Here is a 20741-nt window from a genome sequence, read left to right on the forward strand (position 1 = left end):
TGTTCTTGCCTTAGTACATCGGGTAGTACCGCCCATGACGGCGTGCCATGGGTAGTACGATTGATACTTCATCTCATTCCTAGATCTAGGGCTGGTGCAGCCGTGTACTCATTTGTTCTTCCCTTAGTACATCGGGTAGTACCGCCCATGACGGCGTGCCATGGGTAGTACGGTTGATACTTCATCTCATTCCTAGATCGAGGGAGGGGTCAGCCGTGTACTCATTTGTTCTTGCCTTAGTACATCGGATGTACCACCAATGACGGCGTGCCATGGGTAGTACGGTTGATACTTCATCTCATTCCTAGATCTAGGGAGGGTGCAGCCTTGTACTCATTTGTTCTTGCCTTAGTACATCGGGTAGTACCGCCCATGACGGCGTGCCATGGGTAGTACGATTGATACTTCATCTCATTCCTAGCTCTAGGGCTGGTGCAGCCTTGTACTCATTTGTTCTTTCCTTAGTACATCGGGTAGTACCACCAATGACGGCGTGCCATGGGTAGTACGGTTGATACTTCATCTCATTCCTAGATCTAGGGCTGGTGCAGCCTTGTACTCATTTGTTCTTCCCTTAGTACATCGGGTAGTACCGCCCATGACGGCGTGCCATGGGTAGTACGGTTGATACTTCATCTCATTCTTAGATCTAGGGCTGGTGCAGCCTTGTACTCATTTGTTCTTGCCTTAGTACATCGGGTAGTACCGCCCATGACGGCATGCCATGGGTAGTACGGTTGATACTTCATCTCATTCCTAGCTCTAGGGCTGGTGCAGCCTTGTACTCATTTGTTCTTGCCTTAGTACATCGGGTAGTACCGCCCATGACGGCATGCCATGGGTAGTACGGTTGATACTTCATCTCATTCCTAGCTCTAGGGCTGGTACAGCCTTGTACTCATTTGTTCTTCCCTTAGTACATCGGGTAGTACCACCGATGACGGTGTGCCATGCGTAGCAGTATAGATACTTTTCCAGGTGTTGCACGCCCCTGAAGATGGCACCATTCCAAGGGGACGTCTCATTGCCCCCAATGCTGCTCCTCTGGTTGGTGTTGCAAGCGATCCAAAAGATGGTTTTGTTGCTTTTTACGGGCACTTTTCCCGTAGTGGCGCTTATAGTCCGTGGACAGATGTCTTGTATGGAACCCTGTGTCTGTGGTACAGGTCCGACTCGACCCGCTCTGCCTGCTTTGTTCTGCAATACATACTGTCTGAGCCACCTATACAGGATACTGTGTGTACTGTGTGTGTGTCCCCTGGGTCGTGATATACTTGGGGCTGAGTCGGAACGGCTGCATCTTTGTAGGAGTGGAAAGCCCAGTACCGGCATCTATAGGATCAAAGTTCACCCATGAATAAAACACTTCAAAGACATACACTGCACGTGCATGTACAACAAAGGTTACTGCCCCCCGTGCTCAGGGTTGCTTCTGTCTTCACAATGTTGTGTAACTTCTGCCCTGTAATTGACTCCGATCAAACCAGGAGCTCCATGTTTAAAGAACCATTTCAACTAACAAAAGATCCAATGTGCAAATACCACAGATTTGTTTGTATTAGTAGTTTTGTGCTGAAAAAGTCCCCTAATGGTCATCTCTGGAAAAAAAATCTACCTGAAATGTTTGTTGACTGCTCACATTGACCCCTTAAATGCTGGCCCTTTCTCCCGCCCTCACTCACGTGTTGAGCATTTTCTTTTACGTATTTTGGGTAGTTTGTGCTTAGGGTACATAACTTTTTTCCACAAAATGTACACATGGCAAATTTGGCACCCTCTTATTTCTAACATCCCGGGGATTGTAAAGGTACCCAGGGTTTTTGGTTTCCCCTGGAGGGGTCCCAGAAAATAGGCAAAATATAGCAACATTTTACATTTTTTTAAAATAATATGGAAAAAGTGCTCCTGAGAACTGTTTTTTTTCCTATAAATGTCATCATCGAACATTTGCTGTGCTAAGGACACCATCTTCCCAGCTTGTAGGGACAAAAACACATTTTTTATAACAGTTTTATCCCATTTTGCCTATTTTTGTGCTCTCAACTTTCTTCTAGTTTTTGGTGTAATCCACTGTGAAACCCCGGGGGGATCCAGGAAAGCTGCAGATTTCTGAAAGTAGACAAAACTCAGAATTCACAAAGGGGTCATATGTGTAGATCCCTCAAGATTTTCCCAAAGATGCTGACTGTTGAAATAACGAAATATTGAAAATGACCTGGACAAAAATGCCGTTTGTGACAACATTTTCCTCTGTGAATATCTGTCACAATGGCCAATTTACAAAACTGTTATTTGTACATCTCTAAATTTAAGGGTGCCCATACTAGTATATGATTCAGAGGACGAGTCTGGCTGAGGTGTTCTGGTTGGTCTGGAGTTTGTGTAGCAGGGTTTTGTTGATTCCGGCATCGAGGGCGTTGCCGTAGTCCGGTCTGCTCGTTATGAGTGCATGGGTGACGGTCTTTCTGCATTCTGTGAGGATCCACTTTAAGGTCTTGCAGAGGATGTGGAGGGAGTTGAAGCAGGTGGAGGCGACGGCGTTGATCTGGCGGGTCAAGGTTTGCTGTCTATGACGATCCTGAGATTCTTGGCATGGGTGGTGAGGGTTGATGTTCGTCCTATCTTTAGTAGCCACCAGGTGGAGTCCCACGCTGACGTGCTTTTCCCGAAGATCACGGTTTAAGTCCGTCAGTGTTTTAGACAGTTGATCTTCATCCAGTGGGCAATTCCAGTCTCACAGGAATAAAACTTCATCCGGGTAGTGGGCGTCTTGGCCATGAGAGACAGTTGTGTGTCAGTGTACGAGTGGACGTTAATGTTATGAGAGTGGATGATTCTAGCTAGAGGGATCATGTATGCATTGAAGAGGGTCGGGCTCCGGGAAGATCTGCGTGGAACTCAGCAGACAAGGTCACTGGCATGCAACGTGTACGGTGACAGGATGACTGACTTGGTTCTTCCAGTCAGGACGAAGCAGATCCATCGGAGTGTGTCTCGTTGGATTCTGATCTGGAGGCGTTGGATAAGGATGGGGTGGGAGACTGTCTCAAACTCTACAGAGAGGACCAGGAGAATGAGATCACCATGTCTCTTGTGTCCAGAGTCATGCGGATGTCATCCATGGCGGGGATGTGGACAGTTTCCAAGCTGTGGTTAGGGCTCAAAGCAGACTGAGTGGTTTTGAGGAGCTGGTGGTCCTTGAGGTATTCAACAAAGTGTCTGTTGACCATTTTCTCCAGGACGTAAACCGGGAATAGTAGCAGGGAGATCGGCCTGTGGTTAAGGGTTTGAGGGGGTTTCTTCAGCAGTGGGGGACAGTGGTGTCTTTCTCTCAATCAGTTCTTCCTCGGGGTATGTAGTAAGATCGAGAGATACACCCCAGGTGCCACCAACTCTGAATGCTGTATTAGCACAGAGTATTGGAGTGGCCAGGCAAGGGAAAGGGGTTTAGGGGATAGGAACTGCGAGGAGCGAGATTTAAAAAAAAGCATTCATAATATTCAGGTGGAACCTAAGTTTTGAGTTCCCCATAAAACTTCCCACGCTTTCGAAGGATTCGTTTTTTTTACCCTGATTGGTGAACTTAGAACTCTCTCGCTCTCTAGTCTGCTTTTTTAGGTCTCTCCCTCGAGACCTATTGTTGTTGAGATGCCTCTCAAGGGAGACAGACCGGGGCACGCGCAGCGATTCGGGTCTGTGGACGCGCACGTCCAGCCCGGCGCCGTGCACATCTCCTGTCCCATCTGTTGATACGTGGAGCCGGTTATCCGATAGCTTCCACCTTCCCTACAAGAATTCCCCTGTTCACACGCACACACACCGGTGCTGGGGGCGCTTTCTTGAGCATGGCCTCTTCTTTCTCCTCCTCCTGCCGGTCCATGACTGCCATGATGATGATGCTGCGCTCCTCTTCCGTCAGGTAGCTCAGGTCAGGGATCTCGGGGCCGGGCGTGGGCCCTGCACCAGGGGGGCCCCTAGGGTCGAAGACATACTGAGCGCGGCTGCCTCCGCCATCCCCCGGTGGGAGTTCTGCTCAGGACGCTGAGCTCCCACTGTGTGGTGTCTCTGCCGGGCTGCCTGTCGCCCCTACGCTCATACTGGCCCGCCAAGCACACCCTTTCAATGGGATCCACCAGCAGCAGCGTTCCATCCACCCGCCCCGCCGGCTCTGAATCGAGCCCGAGCACGCGCCTTCACCGCGCGTGCCAGTTGACGGAGAGCGCGCGCGCCGTGTAAGGCAGCCACGGAACGCTAGTTTCAGGCTTGTATTTCGTTGTTCGTGCCATCTCTTCATTTGCCCTCTCCTCTTTCCCAGAACCCAAGGCCATTTCCTACTAAAATGCCAGTAAGTGGAAATGTAGCTCCGTTTATGTTTACTTACGGCTTTTTGAATGTCAGTCCTAGCAGCTTGTTAAGCACTTCCCCTGAAGCTGCAATAGCTCAGTGAGTTAAACTCTCACTTTTGTGGTCCACTCACCAATACATTATGAAAACAAATACCAGCATGACAAAGCTAGCATTTCCCCGTTTGTGGTTAGTATACTGAGTGTCATCAAATTGAATAATAGTAAAACCGATTGGTTATAGTGCCTAGAAACGGCATTATTAGATATGTAGAGCTACATAAAAGGAAATTATCCTACAGAATCAAATGAATACTACATCTTGTCTCAGTGCCGTGCCGCGTCAGCTGACAGACCGACAAAAAGTGAACTGTTGGGATAGGTCATTATGCAGATAGCGCGATATCTCTGTCAGCAAATGAGACTCCCTTTTGTGGGCACGCGGAGGGACCTGCTCCGAGTACGCCATATAATGCCCGCCAACGATACGGCCAGATATTGATCAGCGAGGTGATAAGCAAGGATGAGAAAGGCAGAGATGGCCTTATTATCCGTGGCCCGGTTTAACGGATTATCTCTGCGCACACAGAGCTCTTCCACGGTGGACACACATGGCGCATTAATGATGTCTCTGTGTTGTCATGATTGCCTTTCCTGTTCAGGGCCAAATGCCATTTTCGAGATCCCTGTGTTTCTTGGCAACTGCTGCACTCAGTGACAATATACAGATGCTAATGCCTCCGCCATCACGAGGAGTCCCGGCCGGAAATGATGTCTGCGTGTCAATCAGAATATCCGCCCGGCCACTCACGCCCCGGCTAGCCCCTTGAGAGGTAGTGTGGCACATGGGCGAGCAGCTGGTTGGCCACCATGCATCAGTGAGGCTTTACGTAGCACGCAAAGCCGCTGCCATCTCTGAGGACATCAATACTCATTACAGAGGAATGGGGTTTGCCCTACGGGGCCCCCACATGGCAGCAGTCGGACTGTCGGTAGGGCTCATGTTGGCCTGGGACTCCCAATGCGTGTGGGAGGAGGGAGAGCCGGTAGCACCGTGGCACACCCACCCTCTCTCCCTAGGGTTTCATGAAGCTAGTGGGGGTTCCACTGTTTGGGGTGCACGCTTAGGGGGCATGATCGTTTCACTGCCCAGTTAGCGCGGGGTAGCAATTGGCTCCCTAGGGGAAGAGGCCATAGGGGGCATCACAGGGGTCCGTTTGGGAGGGCACTAGAACTTTGTTGTTGTTGTTGACTTTGTTTCCTTTTGTTAAGTTTATTTTTTTTCTTTAATGTTGCTATTGAGCCTTTGGCGGCAAAACTCTGTCAACGACACAACCATCGCTCCCTCATCTACCCGGCCAGGCAGCTGCTCGTCTCGCTTTATGCAGACGACATTGCGTTGTACATTTAAAAAGCCCCAAGACAATCTGATGTCCAGGGATAAGAGGATGTGAGGCCTGTCCAGGGGTCAGAGAAGGTGAGGCCTGTCCAGGGGGGCAGAGGAGGAGAGGCCTGTCCAGGAGGCAGAGGAGGTGAGGCCTGTCCAGGGGTGCAGAGGAGGAGAGGCCTGTCCATAGGAGGAGAGGAGGAGAGGCCTGTCCAGGGGGCAGAGAAGGAATTCCTGTCCAGGAGTGCAAAGGAGGTGAGGCCTGTCCAGGGGGCAGAGGAGGTGAGGCCTGTCCAGAGGAGGGGAGGCCTGTCCAGGCGGCAGATAGGGAATTCCTGTCCAGGAGTGCAGAGGAGGTGAGGCCTGTCTAGGGGGAAGAGGAGGTGAGGCCTGTCCAGAGGAGGAGAGGAGGAGAGGCCTGTCCAGGGGGCAGATAAGGAATTCCTGTCCAGGAGTGCAGAGGAGGTGAGGCTTGTCTAGGGGGCAGAGGAGGTGAGGCCTGTCCAGGGGTGCAGAGGAGGAGAGGCCTGTCCAGGGGGCAGAGTAGGGGATGTCTGTCCGGGGGGCAGAGGAGGGGAGACCTGTCCAGGGGTGCAGGGGAGGTGAGGCCTGTCCAGGGGTACAGAGGAGGTTAGGCCTGTCCAGGGTAGCAGAGGAGGAGAGGCCTGTCCAGGGGTGCAGAGGAGGAGAGGCCGGTCCAGTGGGTCAGACGAGGAGAGGCCCGTCCATGAGTGCAGAAGAGGACATGCCTGTCCAGTGGGTCAGACGAGGAGAGGCCTGTCCAGAGGAGCTGAGGCCTATCCCGGGGTGCAGAGGAGGCGAGGTCTGTCTAGGGGGTCAGGCAAGGAAAGGCCTTGTGAGAAGTTGGCCCGATATGCAGTGCTCACTATTCTAGTGATCACTATGCATCGGTCCAAATGACCCTTATGGTGATTGGTTGTAAGTCAACCTTAGACCAGCTATCCTAGTAGCGTGGATACGAGCAGTCTTCGGGCTAAACTCTAGAGGGCGTGTTAAGCCAGCCGTTATACCATCACATACCCCTTGAACACCAAGTGAAAGGACACCACACAAGTGTTATGAAAATAAACAGTATATTTATTAGAATCACAACAGCCCTGTACTCTTTATGAGGACAGGGTACTAAGCACAGAACAAAACTCTTAGGAAAATACTTCAAGTGCACAATCAATGCAAGTGCCCGAGGGCACGGAAAGTTTAGTGGTCTCGGGCGGACCCGATAAGGCAAGTCGGAAGCGATAGGGACTCGGGACCCTTAAGTAAGGAGGCTATGCGGGCACCGAAATGCCGGAGTTACCTAGCCCCAAGGGCTGCGGCTGCACAAGTCTTACAGGCGTCGGGAGTCTTCGCTGACGAGCCAGGAGCCGGAAGGAAGGAGTTGCTGGCCGGCGACCAGTGGAGATAGTTCGTAGAGATCCAAGCCTGAATCAGAGATAGATGACACCTGAAAGCAGAGGGGACCAAGTTCGTACTACTAGCCAGTAGTCAGAGGGTACCAGGAGGGCACCGGATGATCGTCACCTCGACTAGGTGAGTGGGCGACACTAGGCTCTGCAGTCTCACGGACCAGGAGGCGTTGTCGGTGACCAGGATGGAGGTGCAAGCTGTCCCACGAAGATCGATGCTGTCGGCGTCGCTGGGCCCAGGATTGGGGCAACAAGCCTTGGCAAATTTCAGGGCCACGTGGTGGGCCTAAAATGGCGTCTTGAGTGGACCAGGAGGGTCCGGGGTGCTCCTCTTGCAGAAGGGAGCAAAGGCCAGTCTGGAGCAACCAGACCAGCAGCGCTGGTTGTCGGTTGTCGTCAAAAAGAGTCACAAGCCAGCGGCAATTGATCGGACAACGTGCTGAACAGCGAAGCAGAAGGGCCCCACGCAGATCGTGGAGATGCTGGGAGGCTGCACTTCGATGCTGGAGCTGCTCAGGGTCGGGGCTTCTCGGACCCCAGAGCACTCACCAGAGGATCCCTCGGCGGTCGTGCTGGTTTAAGAAAGCGTGCAGGTTTTAATGATGGCCGGTCCCTCGAGGTCTCGTCGCACCCACAGATCTCAGCTGAGCTGACGACGTGGGTAGAGGTCAGAGGTGCCAGGGAAGTCGGTTCTCGTCGAGCTGGGCAGTCGGATTCCTGAGGAAGGACTTGCAGCAAACCGCAGAGTTCTTAGATGGTGCCTGCGGATGCAGGGTGACTACTCCTTAGCCACAAGGGAGAAATCTTGAGAAGAGTCTCGAAGTCCTTTCGTAGAAAGTATTCTTGATTCAAAGATGATCTAATTTGGAAGGGTCCCCACTCTGGCCTTTATCCTAAAGAAAGGGGTGGGTACGTGACTAGGTCCTGCCCCAGGGGTGGGACCAGGAAGGGGGGTAGTTACACCCCTCTCCCATGCCGGGCTTTCCCCAGGTCAAGGGCTGCGCGCCCCTGGAACTGGTTCTAACCGGCAGATGCGTAGTGAGCACCGGGGTGCCACTCCGCAGTCACCTTCTTGTAAAGCCCTGCCTACCCAGGATACACAAAACCCTGTCTGGGATGGTGCGAACACCGCCCCGGACAGGAAACCCTTTGTCCGAGCTCTCCTCGCTGGAAGGACTCCCAGCAGCAGGAGGTCAGACTCGTGTCTGTGGTGGCAGCATCCATTTTGTTGAGCTGAGGCTTCAGTTAACTTTAACCGGGGTTCACAGTTACGTACATGTCGTGTCCCTCTAGAAGGGCGGAATGCTAACCTCGTCGCCAGCATTGGTGAGGGGTCAGCATCCCGATTCGTATGACACCTGTGATAAATTGGCCTCCTTTTTTGTGGAGAAAGTGAAAAAAATCTACCATGGGTTCGACACACTCCACCAGGATCGAGAGGCTATTGTCCCTGATACGACGGATTATGAGCCCCTGGCTATTTTACCTGAGCTGTCGATTGAGGCCTTTGACAAGTTCAGCCTCAGGGTCAAGTCAGGTTCCTCTGCGGACCCGTTAAAGCCAGCCTTTATTAACACACTTTCCCCGCTGTGTCGTGACCCCATATTGAATCTCATCAATATGTCACTGTCTTGTGGAACGGTACCCACGGCATGGAAACAGGCAGTGGTCACTCCCATATTAAAGAAAGCCAACTCCGACCCCCGGTTGCCAGAAAACTATCGACCTATTTCCCTGTTGCCTTGGATCGCTAAAGTAACAGAAGCCCATGTCAACTCTGTTCTGTCTGAGCATCTGGTTCGCAACCAGATTTTGGATCCCAGTCAGAACGGCTTCCGGTCGGGACACAGTACCGAGACGGCATTACTTTACATCACGGAACATCTTCGCCAGGTACTGGACTCAGGTCATACTGCAGCGCTTATACTATTAGATCTAAGCGCTGCCTTCGATACTGTGTCCCACCATATACTGATCCAACGCTTACAGGAGGCGGGAGTGACGGATGTCGCTCTCCAGTGGTTTCGGTCTTTTCTGGTGGATCGTTCCTTTAAAGTGGCTATACCACCTGGCCAATCCGCTACCTTTCCCCTGGAGCTGGGGGTACCACAGGGATCTTCGTTGAGCCCTACAATGTTCAACCTCTATGTGAAACCGTTGGCTGGTGTCGTCAAACAGTGGGGTCTTACGATGGCCTCATATGCGGACGACACACAGCTAGCGGTGACACTTAGTGGAGACCCTGAGGTGGAGGCCCCCAGATTCCGTGCGGGTCTCTTGGCAGTAGCAAGCTGGCTTCGCACCAACTGCCTTCAGTTGAATGCCACCAAAACAGAGGTGTTGGTACTAGGGAAGCACGCTAAGCTATGGGGTAACCAGTGGTGGCCATCAGAGTTAGGTGTCACTCCTATTCCAGCTGCTGGAGTGAGAAATCTAGGAATCTGGTTGGACTCTGCGCTCACCTTCAGGGACCACACCAAGAAGGTGGCTGCCACGTGCTATGGAATTTTGCGGGGTATTAGGCCGGTTTTAAAGTACTTTGATCCCCCTACCAGACAGCTTGTGGTCCAGGCCTCAATACTATCTCGGCTGGACTACGGCAGCTCACTGTTGTTAGGGGTGAATCAAGGGGAGGCCTCTAGGCTCCAAAGAGTACAAAATGCCGCGGCACGAGCCATTGTGGGCCTCCCCAGACATTGCTCAGTGTCTGGTACCATCACGGCCTTACATTGGCTCCCGGTCAGACAGCGAATCAAGTTCAAGGCGCTGTGTCTGGCCTTTAAAATTTTGAAATCTTCTTCGCCGCCGGCACTTGCCACTCTACTCACGCCCTATGCGCCTTCGAGATCCTTGAGATCGGAGGGGCTTCATCTGGCTGTCTGTCCACGCTTTAAGCTGAGCAGAATGGGTGGCCGTTCCTTTAGGGTGCTAGCGGCAGGTTTATGGAATTCGCTCCCGGTACACATCCGAGCTCTTGAAGACTTGCTCGCCTTCAGGCAGGCGATTAAAACTTTCCTGTTTCCTGTGTCTGGTTAATTTCTTTCTTTTACTGTGTGTTATGTTATAGTGTCTGTCAAAGCGCCAGGACGCCCCTTTGCTGGGGCAGCTGCGCGCTATAAAAATATAAATAACATAACATAACATAACCTTACTCGACATGTCTTGATAACGCGATACCGAAGTTACCAATATTGTACGCGTTATCATGGAACAGTCATTGGGTCTTGGTTCCGCAAGCTGCAACCGGACTCGGCTCGTGCCAGAACCCAATTCACATGATTCCACGCACTCTAACTTCAGGATTGTCAAGGCCTGCCATAGGAGTGACTGATAGGAACTCGGGTGTCCATTTTAGGGTTAGATATAGGGATACTATATCTAAAGCAACGGGCGAGTACGCCACATTGCCCCAGCTGTCGCGCAGCCAGTTGTGTCCGATTTAGATGGCCATCCAGGGGTGGCATAATACATGCTTCAGCCCCTGGTAGGCCCTGGGTACACCGATGCCCTGAGTTACAGGGTCTGACAAGGTGGCCCAGTTCCAATTGGGTAATGCACCTAGGGTACACATCAATTTAGCGAGAGAACAGCTAGGATGTGGGTCTGATTGGCAGGCCCACAGCCCGAGAAAGTCGTAAACCAGTGAAACAAAAGCAAAAAATCTGGGTGATCATAGGATTGCAGACCCTACTCTCCTACATGACCCCCCCCTCCAAACGTTGGGACAATAAACTAACCTTGACCAGGTGAGTCTTCTTGTTCTAAGTGGAAATACCTGGAGAGCCCATCTGCATTGCCATTGTGGTAAATAAAATTACCGGAATATTTTTCTATACATTAAATGACAATAAGATAGCTCAATCAAATGAGAGGCAGAGTCCGTGGTATCTGAGTCATACGGGCTTTAATGAAATGCCTCGAGGCATGGGACATCGGGTTCCATCACCACTAAGGTTCAGGAAGGGACATTCAACATTTTATTAACATCACACATTATATATAGTAAAGGCATATAATCGAAGTGAATACAGTAGGCGTAACAGGTGAAAAGAGAGAGATAAGAACACATGTGCGTAACAGGAGGCGTGTAAGAAGGCGTACACGTAGGCGTGTACCGGACATGTCAGAGAAACGTCACAAGTGGGTGGATGCTTAGAGAAAGTTTGCAGGATCAGCAGAAACATTTGGCATGTATGCGCGCGCAACTGAGCATGACGCGCAACTGGGGAGAGCTGGGGGCTTTGACTTTAGCACTAGTAAAGGAGACTAATGTCTGGGATTTCAGAACGACCTGCACCTATAGCATATCTGGTATCTTGTGTTTAGAGGATGTAGTGTCTGAAGTAAAAGGTCTCTCGGGCAGAGGCCGTTCATCACTGAATACTAGTGCGTGCATATGGATCTTCATGCAAAGTGCGGGGGCCATGGGCCTACCATGGTAACGGGTGCAGTAAATTACTTGCATGGAGACAGGAAGGCAGGGCCCTTTGCTCTGCAGCCGGGAATATGTTTACCTATTTCACTAGACTGGAATGTGTTTTCGCAGAGGCTGAGCAGATAACTGTAGGCAAAATACCGTCTTGGCAGGCAGGCCAGGCCGAGCCGGGCACCGCTCGTCTGGGCAGGATGTAAGGTAGAGGTCAGGGATGCATACCTAAACTGCAGCTTTCAGAGACAGAGAAGACTTGGAGCCTCGATTAAGGGCCTGGCCGGCTGAGCCAGAAAACATGGAGAAAACGTATGCTTTATTCAAACGTGCACCATGTAAAGACGTTGGCACCATAGGCCTAGAAGCCTAATTAACGTGATTTTCTTGGAGAACTATATAACTGACATGTTAACGTTGGACGCAAATGCATATGCGTCTTTCTAGCAGGCACAGAAAAGGAATTACATGACATACATGGGGCACGTGTGTATGGATGGGGTGCGAGTGGGGGACACATTTAGCTACTTAAAAATTTCTATTACCTCATTCCCTCCTTGGCCCCTACTTCACCCTTCAGGATATGTCTATTCTCATGAGACCATCTATCTGTTCATATAACATCATTTGCTCTTCTTTCTTCATTCGGGAACGGGAACTTGAACTTGGACGGGGAATACAAGCTGTGGCGCACAAGCCGCAAATCGCTGGCCCACATTGCAGACAGAGACAACAACTGAATAGAATAAGCAGTATTATTCCTAGGAATGATAACAATTTCCATCCCCAGGCAGACATCACACTCCAGAGCCAACCGGACCAAGTCCAGGTGCCTGGATTCTGGTGTATCAGGTGAGCAATTTCGTGGAGCCGTGTTATGGCCTTATATACGGATGGCGCGTTATTAGGAATAAACAAGCAACAACTGGATCCGATCACTCTACAAGCCCCGCCCCTATTGGCCAGGATGACGTCAAGGACAAGGCAATTTTGAAGAACAACAAGTCTCATAGCAGATTGCTCTTCGGTCAGGTTACCTAAAGCAGAAGTAGTCTCATTCACTACCGCTTCCAGTGTTCTGGTTAATTTGCGTATCAGTTTACTGTTTTGGACAGGACCTACAAAGAAAAAGAATTCTTTTTTGAAATCTGTATATTGTTCCCACGTTGTCTCAGTCTGATCGACAATTGGGGACTTGATCTCCCTTCTATGTCTTATATGCACAAGGCGTGAATTTCGATGATAATCAGGTGGGGCTAGGAAAACAGGTGGTAATAGGAACGCAATATAACACGTTCCATCCCAATCAGGGGGCAGATGTACATAAGCTGTCTGACCACAAATAAAATAGGAATGGCGAGAGGCTTTGAAAGTAGACTTTCCTTTATCGCTGAATTCGACCACAGTATTACAATCACTGTGTCCTAGATGTACTGAACCATTCTTTCTAACGCATAATTCGCCTTTCACTGGTAAAACTGTTATAAACGGCAAGTTCGAATTAGTCTCGGACTGGACGTTCAGGATCATGAGATTGAGGGAAAAGTTACCTAATTCATACACTTCATTTTCTAGATCGGTCCCTCTCCTTTGGGGAAGACCGTCTGCGTCTGGGAAACATGCTTTGTTCATGACTGTATTCAGATTCCCCCATATCCAATTGCCTTGGGAAACTGTGGACTTACTGTCTAAGGAAGACATTAAAGCAAACCATGCTCCACATGAACCATTATGTGTAAACGGGTAGGGAAAGAGGGGCAGAGCTCCCTTGTATTTCTGATAAGGTGGGAGTCGGCCACATACCCAGCAATTCGTGGCATTGCTGGTCTGGTGAGTATGGTGTAACATACGAATGAATGTATTGTTGCGCATGGCTAATCGATAGGACAACTCATGAGGGGGCAGGTCGCTGAAAGTGTGCTCTACAGAGTCATTAGAGAAAGTATGTACATGTGAACCAAGAGGAGGAAAGAAAACATGTAGCATAAAGCTTATGCATATAATCGTAATGCTCAGAATAAACATGAAAATTAACGTTATGACGCATCGGCTATGTAGGTTTTTGCAATATTTTTCTCTCTTTTCGATTCGCCTATCTCTCTGACTACTTGGGTCTATCTTATACATGTCAGAAACCTGTCTAACCGCTTCACCCGAGGAGGACTTATACAATTAAACGCTGTCTGACTTACTAGACCTTAGCTTGGCTCGGTACTCCTGTTGCAGAGTTTTTTCTAGCAGGGGGAGTTTAGAGTCAGTGTCGGAAAGGGGGCAGTCCTTGATTACAGTCTCTGGACACAATCCATTGAATCTTTTTATGTGGCTGGAATGGAGCCACCCTTTTGCTTCCTTCCAGTTTCACCGCGGTCCTCGTGGTCATCAACACCAGCTTTGGCTGCTTCCACCTGGGCTCCAGAGGGCTTGTGCGATCGAAGTTGCGGACGTAGACAAGATCCCCTGGAACGATCTCATGCGGTTTCACTTGGGTGTTGTCCGGGAAGGCAGCCGCGACCTGTGAACGACAAGATAGTAGTGCAGACATCAAGGAAGCTAGGTAATCTGTCAGCATGTTACTATCGACATCCGTAATCTTACGAGGCATAGGTGTACCCCACATATTGGGAGGTCTGCCGAAGACTACCTCATAGGGAGATAGTCCGGTTCTGGAATGAGCTACAATACGCATGTAAAAGAGGGCAACTGGCAGGGCTACTATCCAATCTACACCTTTTTCTGCACAGACCTTTGCTAATCGTGTTTTCAGAGTCTGGTTGTGTTGTTCGACTAAACCAGCTGCTTCGGGGTGTCGTACACAGTGAAATTTCCACTGGTAACCTAACAGGAGTGATACCTGTTTCATAAGTTTGGACGAGAATGGCTGTCCATTATCTGAGTACACGACACGGGGACAGCCGTATCGCGGGAAGAATTCACGGACCAACTGCTTGGCAGTGGTCACGGCAGTGTAATCTGGGACTGGATATGCTTCCGTCCATCTGGAAAGGGCACATACAACTACAAGGACATATTTGAATCCTCTACATCTGTCCATCTGGATATAATCCATCTGGAGGACTTCAAAAGGATGGTCAGGAGGATGGAATCCACCTTGTTCCACAGGAATGCCTTTGCCTGGATTGAACTGACAACAGATCATGCAGGTACGCACTTTCTGTTTCGCTGCTGCACGTAAATGCTTGTTGAACCAGAGATTCTGAATGCTGTCTAACATGGCTTTTTCTCCTAAGTGTGCTGGACTATGTGCTGTATTAATGATAACTTGAACCATAGAGTCGGGGAGGAACCATGTGGCTCTTCCCTTCGTCATCCATCCCTGATCTGTCTGGATCCCTCCTTGTTCAGTCCATTTCTTGATTTCGTCTGGAGTGGCATGTGTCTGTATGTCGAGTACATCTAGAGTGGGATCCTTCACTGTCATACAATGTGTCTGTGATACTTCAGTCTTTGTCGCGTCAGTCGGTATGTCTGTTTGAGTCTGAGCTGTGAGTTTAGCTGTTCGATCTGCCAGGTCGTTACCCTGGGAAATGGTGTCAGTAACTTTCGTATGTGCTTTGCACTTCATGATAGCAATGGATGCAGGTAAGTGTATTGCTTCTAACAGAGCTTGAATGAGGGGACCATGCTGTATCTTGGCGCCATGAGAAGTTAAAAAACCTCTTTCTTGCCAGAGGATACCGAAGTCATGAACAACTCCGAATGCGTATTGTGAATCTGTGTATATGTTTACTTTCAGGTTCTTGGCTCGAATGCAGGCTTGGGTCAGAGCAATAAGCTCTGCTGTTTGAGCAGACCATGTCAAGTCAAGTCAAGTCAATAAATTTATATCGCGCGCTACATACCCTGAGGGTCTCAAGGCGCTTGAAGAAGGCTGGGGAATTACTTGTCAAATATCCACGTTTTAAGTTGCTTTCTGAATGCTAGGTGGTTCTGAGTAAGGCGAAGGTGAGTGGGAAGTGAGTTCCAGGTTTTAGCTGCCAGGTAGGAGAAGGATCTACCTCCCATGGTGGTTTTGTTGATGCGAGGTACAGTGGCAAGGGCTTGGTTGGAGGATCGTAGCTGGCGGGAGGGGGTGTAGAAGGACAGTCGTGTGTTGAGGCATTCGGGTCCGATTTCGTAGAGTGCTTTGTGTGCATGGGTTAGGAGCCGGAAAGTAATCCTCTTATTGACGGGGAGCCAGTGGAGGTTTTTCAGGTGACCAGAGATGTGTTCTTTACGCGGGATGTCTAATACGATCCTGGCTGAAGCGTTCTGGATGCGTTGAAGTTTTTTCTGGAGTTTTGTGGTGGTACCGGCGTAAAGGGTGTTTCCGTAGTCCAGTCGGCTCATGACCAGAGCGTGGGTGACCGTTTTTCTAGTTTCGGTGGGGATCCAGCGAAATGTTTTTTTGAGCATGCGAAGAATGTTGAAGCAAGAAGAAGAAACAGCGTTGACTTGTCTGTTCATCGAGAGTGAGGAATCCAGGATGACGCCCAGGTTCCGTGCGTGGTCCGTCAGGATGGGTGCTTTTCCGAGGGCCTCTGGCCACCAAGAGTCATCCCAGGCGGAGGGGGAGGTGCCTAGGATGAGGACTTCTGTTTTGTCTGAGTTCAGTTTCAGACGGCTGTGCTTCATCCATTTGGCTACTTCTTTCATTCCTTCATGCAGGTTGGTTTTGGCAGTGTTCGGGTCTTAGGTGAGTGAGAGGATCAGTTGAGTGTCGTCGGCGTATGAGATGATGTTGAGGTTGTGTTGGCGTGCGATGGCCGCGAGGGGGCTCATGTATACGTTGAAGAGGGTGGGGCTGAGTGAAGATCCTTGTGGTACGCCGCAGATGACTTCAGTGGCCTCTGCCTTGAATGATGGAAGGCGGACTCTCTGGGTTCTTCCAGTGAGGAACGAGGTGATCCATTCCAGAGCTTTTCCTTGGATTCCGACGTTTCTGAGGCGTTGTAAAAGGGTGCTATGACAGACCGTGTCGAAGGCTGCGGAGAGGTCGAGGAGGATGAGGGCGACTGTGTCTCCATTGTCCAGAAGAGTTCGAATGTCGTCTGTTGCTGCGATGAGGGCGGTTTCAGTGCTGTGCTTGGCTCGGAAGCCGGATTGTGAGGAGTCGAGGGATTTGTTGGTTTCTAGGAATGCTGCGAGCTGGTTGTTGACCGCTTTCTCAATGACTTTGGCCGGGAATGGAAGGAGTGAGATAGGGCGGTAGTTTTTGAGTTCGGTGGGGTCAGCTGTGGGTTTCTTCTGGAGGGCGCTGAGTTCGGCATGTTTCCAGCTTTCCGGGAAGGTTGTGGAGTTGAGGGAGCAGTTGATGACGTCTCGGAGGTGCGGTGCTATAATGGAGTTTGCTTTGTTAAAGATGTGGTGAGGGCATGGGTCTGTGGGGGATCCTGAGTGGATAGAGTTCATCAGATGGATGGTGTCCTCAGTGGAGATTGGCTTCCAGTCATTGAGGATGTTCAGGGGAGTGGGGGTCCTGCAGGGGGTTGGGTGGGTTGGTCTTCGGGTCGGTTGTCGAAGCTGTTGTGGATGTCAGCAATTTTGTTGTGGAAGAATGAGGCTAGGGAGTCGCAGAGGGCTTGAGAGGGGGTGATGTCGTTGGAGTTGGCTGAGGGGTTGGTAAATTCCTTGACGATGTTGAATAATTCCTTGCTGTTGTGGGCGTTGTTATCTAGACGGTCTTTGAAGGCGGCTTTCTTGGCTTTTCGGATTAGTTGGTGGTGTATGCGGGTGGCGTTTTTGAAGGAGTCCTTGGTGCTGGTGGTTGGGTCTTTTTTCCAGGCCTTCTCAAGGGAGCGACAGAGTTTTTGGGATTTCTTAAGATCATCGTTGAACCAGGAGGCCTTCTTGCTGCCTAGTTTGATTTGTCGTTTTTTCAGTGGTGCTAGGATGTCGGCGCTGTTGGATAACCATTGGGTGAGGTTGGTGGCTGCTTGGTCGGGGTTTGAGGAGTGGGCTGGGGGGTTTTGAAGAAGCGATGAGGAGATCTGGTCGATGGTGATTTTGTTCCAGTTTCTTTGCAGAGTGGGTTGGGGGTGGTTGTTGGATGTGGGCTTGTTGTAGGTAAAGTGAACGCAGCTGTGGTCAGTCCAAAGGAGAGCTGTGGTGTGGCTGAAGGAGACATGTTTGCTGGAGTTGAAGATAGGGTCGAGTGTGTGACCTGCGATGTGGGTGGGGGTAGAGACAAGTTGTATAAGTCCGAGGTTGGCGAGGTTGTCCAAAAGGGTGGTGGTGTTGCGGTCGTTGTTCTTTTCAAGGTGAAAGTTGAGGTCTCCCAAAAGGATGTAATCCTCGGAGGGGAGCGCGTGTGGGGTGATGAAGTCCGTGATGTCTTCACTAAATTGTGCGCGGAGTCCTGGTGGCCTGTAAAGGAGGGTGCCTCTGAGTGTGGTTTTGGGGTCGATGTGGATCTGAAAGTGAAGGTGTTCAGTGTTGGCGAGATTGACGTCTGAGCTGGTTGAGATGCGGATGGATTTCTTATGGACGATAGCGATGCCTCCTCCTGTGTGGCCGGTACGGTCCTTGCGAATGATCTTATAGCCTTCCGGTATGGCAATGGGGATGTCTGGGGCTGATGAGGCGTTCATCCATGTTTCTGTTAGGAAGGCGATGTCCGGAGAGATGGTGTCTAGTAGATTCCAGAGGTCGATGGGGTGCCTGTGTACCGAGCGGGTGTTGAGCAGGATGCATAATGCATTGTAGGTGGTTAGGGTCGGGAATCTGTTGTGCGTTCGTAGATGGGGAGTTGTTCTTGGTGCCGTCAAACTTGCAGGATTTGCAAGAGAAGGGTCCATGGGTGTGTCCTAAGCATGGGCGGAAAATCCGTTTCGCTCGCGGATTTTGCGGATTTTCGGTAAATTCGCAATCCGCGAGATTCGCGAATCTCCCGCAAAATCCGCAAATCCGCGAGCAGCGGATTTTGCTCGCACTGCTCGCACTGTTCGCGTGAGTTCGCGGCTTCCCAGTACAACTTCGCGCCCCGCGAATAAGTGCAAAATTGCAGAAATACGATCTTAGCAAAACTGAAACTACTTACCAGGTTCAAAAGTTCAGGCTCATCATTAGTAGCCATTTCCTGTAGTGCTTCCTGAGGGGCCCCTCCAGAGTTCAGTTGCCAGTTGCAACTATTATGTGACCCTGCTCTGAACCTCAGAATAGTTACACATATGCCACAAAGGTCCTGAATTACAGCTAAGGGAGACAAGCAGGAGCCAGGCTGGAGGTTCAAATCCATTAATCAGCCCCTAATTCATTATTGTCAGTTGGGGCAGGGCAGGTGTTGTAACTAATTTTGCAACAATGAAAGCACTTAGCAAGTGCAAAAGATCAGGAAGCACTAAGGAAGCAGGTGCCAGCTAAAAAAATATTCTGTGACACATTAATCAGCCCCAAATTAATTCAGGTCACTTGAGGCAGGGAAGGTGTGCTTGCGTTGCCACAATAATGTACACTGACTGGACAACCAGAGGGTGCTGTGATGAAACAGAGGGTGGCATGGGTGGGCCAGAGGGTGGCATGAGTAGTCAGAGAGTGGCAGTGGTGACAGAGAGTGGCAGTGATGAAGAAGAGTGTCCCAAACAGGCTGGACACGTAGAAACAACAAGTTCGCGAAACTTGCGACCCGACAGGTAAGTTCGCAATTTGCGACATTGTACAAAACCCTCGCGAACTGGCAGAAACCCGCGCAAACACAAAAAAAATCCGCAAATTCGCGAGAATTCGCGGATTTTGCGGATTGCGAGTTCGCAAATCCGCAAAATTCGCGAACGCGAGATTCGCAAAATTCGCTCATGCTTAGTGTGTCCTGGAGCGGCTTGGACGCAGTTGGGGGGACGGCCAGGGTTAAGGGCTAGGAGGGTGGTGGCATCGTAAGTAATGCGGGAGGGCTGGGCATTACGAGGACCAGGGGATCTGGCGCTGGGCGCGGTCCAGGCGCGGACGGGTGTAGACGGGCTTACCTTTGGCGCACCTTCGGCGCGACTGGGGCGCGATTGCTGCGCGTGGACGCTGCGTGTTGGGTCATTGGTCATAAATGGAGAGTGGAAGGGGCGGAGCGTGGGAGGGGCAGCTGGGAGGCGGTAGCGGTGAGGGTAGGCGGGCCAAGGGATACGTAATGGCAAGATGGTGGGAGGGGTAGAAAGCGAAACTGAGGCGATGTAAACAATGGCGAGTACACAGTAATACGCAAAGCAGCAGGCTGATACAATGTTTCAGGGCAGACGCCAATCAAACCTACGGAGCGGCGCTACTGTCAAACGCGCAGAGATCGGCTTACAATGGAGGTTAAATAAACAAATGCAGGAGGATAAATAAACAAATGCAGCAGGCTACGATACCAAGCGCTGGTAGCTGGGCAAAGCGCTTCTGGTGTTGCAGGAGTGGAGATCAGAAAGCGCTTCAAGGAAAGGCACTCTGAGCGGAGTCAGGAGGCGTGGGGAGCAACCATGTAGGCACAAGTCCAGACGGTCACAAAACAACGTGTCAATACGATGTGTTTCTATGACTTCAGTTTCAGTGGTCACTGCATATGCGGCCACTAACTCTCCTGTGCTTGTTCTCATACATGAACCATCCACGTAAAGTGTCAAGTCTGGGTCGGGTAATGCAATGTCTGTCAAGTCTTGTCTGGGTTTTGTTACAGTATTAATGACTTCTACGCAGTCATGTGGTGTCGGGTCAATTATGCTCGAGGGTAACAACGTGGCAGGGTTTAAGGTGTTACAACGTCTGATCTCTATGTGTGGCTGAAACAATGTTAATTCATATCCTGTCAGTCTTGCTATGGTCCAGTGTTGTGTCTGGGTTCGGTTTAGAAGAACTTCCACGGAGTGTGGAACTTGTACTGTCAGGGGATGTCCTAACACTATTGAGTCGCTTTGTCTGATTGCTAGAGCTGTTGCTGCAACTGATTTGAGGCACGCAGGCAGAGCCTGGGCCACTGGATCTAATGTACTAGAAAAATAAGCACAAGGATTGTGTTTTCCTGCTTGATCTTGTGTGAGAACAGATAATGCTGTACCATCGTTCAGTGACAAAAAGTGTAAAAGGTTTGCTGTAACATGGTGTCGCTAAAACAGGTGCTTGACATAGGGCTTTCTTTAATTCGTCAAAAGCTTGTGTATGTTCCTGAGTCCAAGGGAGGACAGTCGAAGTCGCTG

The sequence above is a fragment of the Lissotriton vulgaris genome, chromosome 1_1 (genome assembly GCF_964263255.1).
Source record: "Lissotriton vulgaris chromosome 1_1, aLisVul1.2, whole genome shotgun sequence".
Taxonomy (NCBI): Eukaryota; Metazoa; Chordata; class Amphibia; order Caudata; family Salamandridae; genus Lissotriton; species Lissotriton vulgaris.